This window comes from Neoarius graeffei, chromosome 20 (assembly GCF_027579695.1).
Source record: "Neoarius graeffei isolate fNeoGra1 chromosome 20, fNeoGra1.pri, whole genome shotgun sequence".
Classification (NCBI taxonomy): Eukaryota; Metazoa; Chordata; class Actinopteri; order Siluriformes; family Ariidae; genus Neoarius; species Neoarius graeffei.
This window is the reverse complement of record NC_083588.1, coordinates 59,844,906-59,853,579: the sequence shown is the minus strand read 5'-3', so window position 1 is coordinate 59,853,579 and position 8,674 is coordinate 59,844,906.

The following is an 8,674-nucleotide window of genomic DNA, read 5'->3' as shown; positions in this document are numbered from 1 at the left end:
TTCTCTTCCCACAGCTCAAGCAGGGGTTCTTTGTGTTCCTGGGTCCAGAAACCAGCCATTTTAAATATAAAACCTACAACCAAAGTGAGTAATGGACAGCTAGCTAATCTGACATCAAAGAAAATGATGTGAAAATTGTGCCACATGAGTATTGGCTCAGTTGTCAATGGAACACACTCTCAGAATGTTGCAGTTTGTTGGAAAATGGTGTACATTTGTCAGACTTTCCACGATTTCACCAAACCCAACAGGACATTTCAAACTCCAAGAAACACAAAAGAAAACAGACTGATGGTGCACACTGATCCAATAGTTGGTGTTGGTTGGAGTTGGAGTTGGAGTTGGTTGGAGTTGGAGTTGGCGATGATGTGGTGACTTGTCCAGGGTGTACCCCACCTCTCGACCATAGTCAGCTGGGATAGGCTCCAGCTTGCCCGCGACCTCGCACAGGATAAATGGTTATGGATAATGGATGGAAGTATTTTTCTGCAATTTTCCCCCTCATGCCAACTACCAATCAGAGAGAGGGAAGGCTAACACAAGCCATGAAGGTTTGCGTCCAAAACATGTAAAACCAGCCAGTCACATCGTTTTGAAACTGCTGCTCATGGTGTCTCACAGGACAGCGAACACACTCGGAGGAAAGCACTGTGTGCCCTCTTCTACATACAAGAGCTCATAGATGCCCACACTTGGCTCATGTTGCTATGACTGACAGGTGAGAGATAGAGAGTATGCCATCCCTACCACTCAGAGAGTTCTCTTGAGTCCTGGCCATGAATTTGAACTCCTGATCTCCCAAGGATTTCTGTTACGTGACCCTGTGGGAACACTTCAGTATATATTTGAGTTATTGTCGCTTGGATTATTCAATTTAAGTCAAACAGGCTAATAGCTACCAGATCTCAATCTCTCTCTCATTATCTCTAGCCGCTTTATCCTGTTCTACAGGGTCGCAGGCAAGCTGGAGCCTATCCCAGCTGACTATGGGCAAAAGGCGGGGTACACCCTGGACAAGTCGCCAGGTCATCACAGGGCTGACACATAGACACAGACAACCATTCACACTCACATTCACACCTACGCTCAATTTAGAGTCACCAGTTAACCTAACCTGCATGTCTTTGGACTGTGGGGGAAACCGGAGCACCCGGAGGAAACCCATGCGGACACGGGGAGAACATGCAAACTCCACACAGAAAGGCCCTCGCCGGCCACGGGGCTCAAACCCAGACCTTCTTGCTGTGAGGCGACAGCGCTAACCACTACACCACCGTGCCGCCCCCAGATCTCAATAATAAATATAATAGTTTCGATAATAATGGGTTGCGCTTTACGGTACATCACTGTACTTAAAACTGTTCTACGCAACTGCTCTACATTTATATCTTATCAGTTGGTACAAAGTAAATGCCTTCATCAGCGACAATACAAGATCATAGTATGCTTTTGTGTTTTGACTTTGATAATGCATCTGCCCACATTCACCTCGTGCTACGCTATATACGTAAAGTCCTTCATCTTCTTCATTTGTTTTTTCTTCTCTTGAACTCCCTCCGTGCCTCATCTTTCTTTTCTAGTCTATGTAGGGCTTGTCTGAAGGAAGGCATCACCAGCACCGGGATTAAAAATGTGAAAGGCGTATCCAATTAGAGGCTAAAGGACACACAATCCATTAATTACAGACTTGTTGCACAACATGCAAGTGTAATAAGAGCACCAGGTAGGTCTTATCACTGCAGGAGTGTTGGCAGAGGAAATGGTGCATTGTGGATCCCAGAGGGTTGTAAACTTTTGGGTGTATCATCCATACACAAGCTCTCTCTCTCTCTCTCTCTCTCTCATTCTGGAGGAGTGTGCCAAAGAAAGTGGCTGGCTGATACATATTCATAGACATTTGCATTTTTAATGAGGTTAAAGGTTTAGAGACGTTCCTGGGCTTCTTGGGCATTAAAACACATTAAATTATTATTCATCATATAATTATACTTTAATGGTTTTGAGCTCCATGTTTTCAGTGTGCTTGCGAGTTAAGATTCAGCACTAGTGACCGGAAGGTTCTGAGGTTAAACCCCAGGAACACCAGAGAGCCCTTGATGAGCCACTGAGCAAGACCCTTAACCCTTAACTGCTCAGATGTGTGCTCTTTAGGTACAAATGTCAGCCAGATGAATGAATAAATGTCCTTCTAGTTTTCGCAACAGTGTGTGTATATCATTATTCTGACTCTCTGTAAAACTTCTTGCATTTTCCTTAAGCCTCTTCGGATTCTGATGGGTTAATCTGATGTGAAACACGAATTGGGCCGTAGGCAAGACATGAAGCTGGTAGTTGTGATTTCCACTGAGATGATGGATGGAGCTTGAGGTGAAAGAAGAGAGAGGTGGAGAGAGAGAGAGAGAGAGAGAGGGAGTATGTACAAGTGGTGTTATGCACTTATACATATAATATTTGGTATCTGGAGTGTGAATATCTTTTTCAAACTTCTTGTTTGGTTTCTTCTCTCCATGGACACTTATTCCTGTATACCATCTTTTCAGATATTTGTGTTGTGTTTTTGGAATGTCCAGCATCTCTCCATCTCCAAACTACTGTAGACATGTCATCTGCTGCTACTAATCTCAACGTGCCATCTTAGAGCCACTTCCTTTGAAAGCCTGAAAAATGCCAGATCTTAGCCCATCACACACACACACACACACACACACACACACACACACACACACACACACACACACACACACACACACACGCTTGCTCTTTTCTGTTAAATCCCTTTCCAGAATCTCCCCCTGGCTTTGCTGTGGCATAGCCTGAGTATAGAGTACAGTAATTTAGCTGGAGTGGCCTGGAGCTTTGGGCGCTATGATCCAGCTGGGCTTCACTTTAATCGCTTCGTTTCTCTTTTTCCAAGAGATGCCTTGTGTGTTTCTTCCTTTGTTCCCTCCAGAAAGTTTTTATCCTGACCAATTAAGAGGTGTGATGGATGCAATGCAGGTTCCTACTCTCCTCTGTGCTCTTTTTCTTTCTATGTTCCAACTCTTCACACAGTGAAAACAGAAGAAACAAGTTTTGCAGCGGTGGGAAGAAGTTCTGGAGTGTTCTGGAGTATGGATAAGATTCGATAGCTGAGTAAAAGGCAATCACCCATCCATCCATCCGTCCATCCATCATCTGTAGCCGCTTATCCTGTTCTACAGGGTTGCTAAAAGGCAATCACACCGGTGAAAAAAAGGCGGTATTGCTTTTAATTAGTGACGCAGAGAAAACGTCACACACTGAAAAGCATTTCTCTTACATCACTTGATCTCTTTAGTGAAAATCAGTCAGCAGGGGGTTACTTTTCAAGGATTAAAAGCTGCATCACAAGTGAATATGATCCATATTTAAAAGCATTCAACATTGCTGCATTGCATTGCACTGTGCTTTTCTATCTTAAACAGAAGTGTAGTCATGCTTGTGAAAAAAATGTGAAATACAATACACAACCAGCATTGCTTTTCATTAGGGACATGTAGAAAATGTTCCACACTGAAACTCGCCATACAATTCTCCATACTGGTCACTAGTTTAATCACACAGATCTGGCAACCCTGCACCGCGAGGTGGCCTAGTAGTTAGCGTGTCTGCCTTTCGATCGGGAGAGTGAAAGTTCTACTCGTGGTCGGGTCATACCAAAGACCATCATAAAAATGGTCCCTTTTGTCGTCTGGCAAGGCACGCTGCAATATTATGCGAGTGGGGAGTCAAACTCTTGCGGTTACCAGAGGACCCGCCCCCCCCCCACTGTAACCCGAGCTGTATTGCTGGGTTTCACGTGACGTCACATCCGCCTCATTAGTTATTCAAAACTTTAGCTGGTGGTCTACCAAAGCTCAGTTGACAAAGCGTTTGTACGAAGAAGGTGAATTGCTCGCATGAAAAACGCCTTACGCTTGCGTTGTTTTAGGTTGTTTGAATCGATCAAACCATGAAACTGATAAAAGTTTCTTCAGGGTTCCCCGTGAACTAATAAAAAAGGGTGAATGAACACAGGATTTCACAAAAAGACGTTGAGAAAGGTGGCTTTTGAACCTCTCACTGAAATCGAAGGGAGCCGAGTCGAAGCGTGCTCGAGTTTCACTTGGTGAAAGGTTTGTATTTCCCTCTCAGCTCTGTCCTTAGTGTTCTCCAAGGACTTTTCTTGCTATGTGTCGTTATTAGGCGGTACTTTTTTTTTTTAGTCACGAAGTGCTAAAGTCCCCAGCTGTTTCCTTTGTTTCCTCCTCACAAAGTCCATATGTATGAAGGTCGCGACAGAATTCTTCCCCAGCCGTACAGTTACGGTACAATGCGCCGTGATCACTTCTCCGTCTTGTTGAACTAAGATCCAGGTCTTTAAAGGGGTTTCTGATGATCTTTGTGAATGATTTACCTGAGAGATAAGAGCCAACACAAGTGAGAATCAAGTCAACTGTTTGTTTACACTTCAACTTGCAGCGCTTCGTTGTAAAGACACGAACGAAACACTTAAAAAAACAAAAACAAAACACTTACACAGGCAAAAACAACACAGGATTCATTCGGCAGTGACTTGATCCCGAGGTCCTTTACCCAGCCACGTACAAAAAAGTCATAAGCCTCCATACTCTTCCATGCTTTCATCTGTTTTGCGGTGTAGAAGGACGTCTGCAACACCAGATAGTTCGAGATGTCGGGGAACTCGACTGAAGGGTAGTTTTGGAGATCGTATGACAAATCCTTCTTTCCCAGACTGTAGGGGTGGATTCCATTGCACATAGCAATGTTCTGAATATATCTAAAGCGAGCAGCGGCTTCTAGATTACGAGCGTACTCTGATAAGCTATTGCTAGTTGTTTGCACTACAGCAGCCGTTTAGACCACCAGCTATTTCACTTCCGGTAAAACCGCTAAGAAAAGTCACGTGACTGAAACCCAGCAATAGGCGAGAGGCCGAGGGCTATCGAAGAGATCAGCGCCGCCCAATGCGCCTTAAGGGCCTGGTTAGTACTGGGATGGGAGACTGCCTGACTGAAGTGCCCTTGAGCAAGGCACCTAACCCCTAACTGTTCTCCAGGCTGCTCTGGGTATGTTGTATATCGCTCTGGATAAGCGCGTCGGCTAAATGCCTGTAATGTAATGGAAGGTAGTATTGTCTCCTATAGGTACAACTGGCCCCATTAGTTCTGCCATTATGGTCACATTTTAGCTTGTAAAATTTGTGTCCTGTTATTGGGACTGCAGACGTGGGGTGGCAATTGAAGTTGGCAGCTGCCACACCTTGCCACCTTATAGATCCGCCCTGAGACAATCTTGTTTAACAATAGGAAGGGAATTACTTTATAATAAAAGCAAGTGTGTGTAATTTATCACTGTTTTGCTTCCTGAAATTATTTCTTTCATCCGATGCTTGTTCCACTGTTTGCAAACAAAGTACTGATTTTTGTCATGCAATGCACTTCCTGTTAGATACACACACACACACACACAAACACACAAACACACACACACACACACACACACACACACACACACACACACTGTCCTAATTAGTCGGAATTAAGATGAATGTCTGGCCCTCCCAGGATCGATTGGCATCGAGCAGACCCTCGGCGTACTGCTGAGGGAAACCCACCTCACCCAACACACCATTTATATCAATCACCTCTCTCTCTCTCTCTCTCTCTCTCTCTCTCGCTCTCTCTCTCTCTCCTTTTAGCTACCCTTAACAGCGTTCTGTGTGTGTGTGTGTGTGTGTGTGTGTGTGTGTGTGTGTGTGTGTGTGTGTGGGGAGGGATGCAGAGTGATGGATGGTGGGAGAACTGTCTTCCAGCCGGCTGTGCAATTTGTTTGCAGAGTTGTATAGATGAGAACAGATAGAGTGAGCTTGTCTCTTGTGTGTATGTGCACGAGTGTGTGTGTGTGTGTGTGTGTGTGTGTGTGTGTGTGTGTGTGTGTGTGTGTGAGAATGTACCCATTATGATGGTAACCTGAGCTCTTGTATCAGGGTGTGTATGCTTGGTGCTTATGGGAGTCTGGAATAGGTATTTAAAGTGTGTGTGTATGTACTGTATATGCATTTAAAAAGTTGCTAGGGGAGCTGTATGAATGTGTGTGTGTGTGTGTGTGTGTGTGTGTGTGAATAAGTGAGTGAAGGTGTGTGTGCATGTGTGTGTCAGGGGTCAGAGAATGAAATATTAACGCCACTTTCAATGCTTTGACATTCAGGCTGAGTGGATGAGGGGCTCCCTGCTGCTCAACCAGAGTCAAAGGTCCGAGCAGAGCTTCACTCCGGGACTGGCACGCGTTTCACCTGGAAGTGAGAAAGGAATTCAAATTTTAAACGTTTAATGATGAATTGATGTATTTTTACAGAACCATTACGGGCCAAATGACTATACTAATAGAGTCATCCGGCTCCGTCGTATCAAAATTCTCTGAATGTCATTTTTGTTTACCTGGAATTACTTTCACAAAAGGACTTTACAGGGGCGGCACGGTGGTGTAGTGGTTAGCGCTGTCGCCTCACAGCAAGAAGGTCCGGGTTCGAGCCCCATGGCTGGCGAGGGCCTTTCTGTGTGGAGTTTGCATGTTCTCCCCGTGTCCGCGTGGGTTTCCTCCGGGTGCTCCGGTTTCCCCCACAGTCCAAAGACATGCAGGTTAGGTTAACTGGTGACTCTAAATTGAGCGTAGGTGTGAATGTGAGTGTGAATGGTTGTCTGTGTCTATGGCCCAATCCCAATTCTAATTTCTACCCCTCCCCCTTCCCCTCCGCCTTCCCCTTGGCCCTTCCCCTTGAAACTGAGCTACAAGGGATAGGGCTTGAAATTCAACCCCTACGTATTGGGATAGCCCTTCAACGATCGCATACGTCATCGCGTACCTCCGTCAGCGTTTACGTTAGCAAAACGCGACCAAATGCGTCATTGGCTGCGACCAGCCGCTACAGTCAGAGCCAGAACAGAAATCTCTGCTGGCAGGGTGTGATTTGTTAACTAACACCACTGAATGGGATATCTTTGGCGCTTCATGCACCACATCCGACAGAATGAGGTGTCATAACACTCATGTAAACAATAAAAGCGAGAATAACAGAACAAAACGTACGCAGTAAAGCAACCGAAAACAATACTCACTCCCAAAGCTTTTTAGCAGCAGCTTGGATTTCAGAAATCACTGCTCATTCTCAGCTCGAAAGCGAATCAAGCGGTGTGTTTCCTCTGGATAACAACTTAAAACACGTAAATAATGGAGAAAATACATTTATGACAATCTTTCGCCGCGGGAACCGCCATCTTTCTGAAATCCGCATGAACTCTCGCTGAAATCCACATGGCATTGTGGGAAATCACTCAAACCCCTTCGTTCGGAGTCTGCTCCAGGAAAATCTCCGTTTGGAGGGGTACAGAAGCCCTACCCCTTCCCCTACCCCTCCGCGTTAACTGGGATTGGGATACCCCTACCCCTTCACGTGAACGCGCAAAATGGAGGGGAAGGGCCAAGGGGTTGGTCCAAGGGGTGAAATGGGATTCGGCCTATGTGTCAGCCCTGTGATGACCTGGCGACTTGTCCAGGGTGTACCCCGCCTTTCGCCCGTAATCAGCTGGGATAGGCTCCAGCTTGCCTGCGACCCTGTAGAAGGATAAAGCGGCTAGAGATAATGAGATGAGATGAGACTTTACAGACTAACAAAGAACATTATTAGAATGTTTCATTATTATTTGACAGGCTCTGATACCCCTTTTCCACCAACAAGGAATGGGTTCCATTCTGGCATCAAGAACATGCACGAAAAATCGTTCGGAGCATTTTGACCAAAAATAAATTGGTTCAGAACCTGAAAAGTTGGATCCCAAATGGAACCAAAATATAGCTGGATTTTCTAGCGTAAACCGTGATGACATCAGTGGGCATGTCATTAGTCTGGAGAGGAAGCGGAGCACAGCAATGGCGACAAGTATCTGTAATAACAGAACAAAAGCTCGCAGGTAATCAATGTGCTCCATCATCCACGACTGTTTATTACTACTACTTGTGCATTGTGCAACTCACACCATTCATGACGCATCCTTGATTACAACGGTTCTGCTCAAAACTGGTGAAAACGCAGGCTGGTTTGCTAGCTGGAACCAGAGTTCAAAGAATCCTGAACAGAACCGGTTCAAGAACCTGTTCCTTGTTGGTTGAAAAGGGGTTCCTGAACTAATGATGTACATCAACACTCAGAACGTTGAGGAAACATTCTAAAAACATCTAAACGTTGCACCAGTTGAACAATCCTGCAACACTGTCAGAAGAGCTTCTGTAATTCTGAATGCTATTTTTGAAATGCTCCTGCAATGTTATTAGAACGCATGTGTTAAGTCTGTGATACTTTTGTTCTAGAAACATCTGTTGTAATAATTGTTTGTTGCTTCACATCATTTAAATGTTGGTGGAATGTCACTTCTTTTCTCTGCAGTATTTGCTTCACAACGTTATTAGAATGTTATAGGAACACTGTCTTTGGAACATTCCTTCAATGTTCTAAAAGCATCTGCTGTACTAATGGTTTGCATCATAATGTCATAATAATGTTTAAAGAACATTACAAAGAAACATTACTACAATGTTCTAAAAACATCCACTGTAATAATGGCTAGCTCTACAGTGTTATTAGAATGTTGCAGTAACA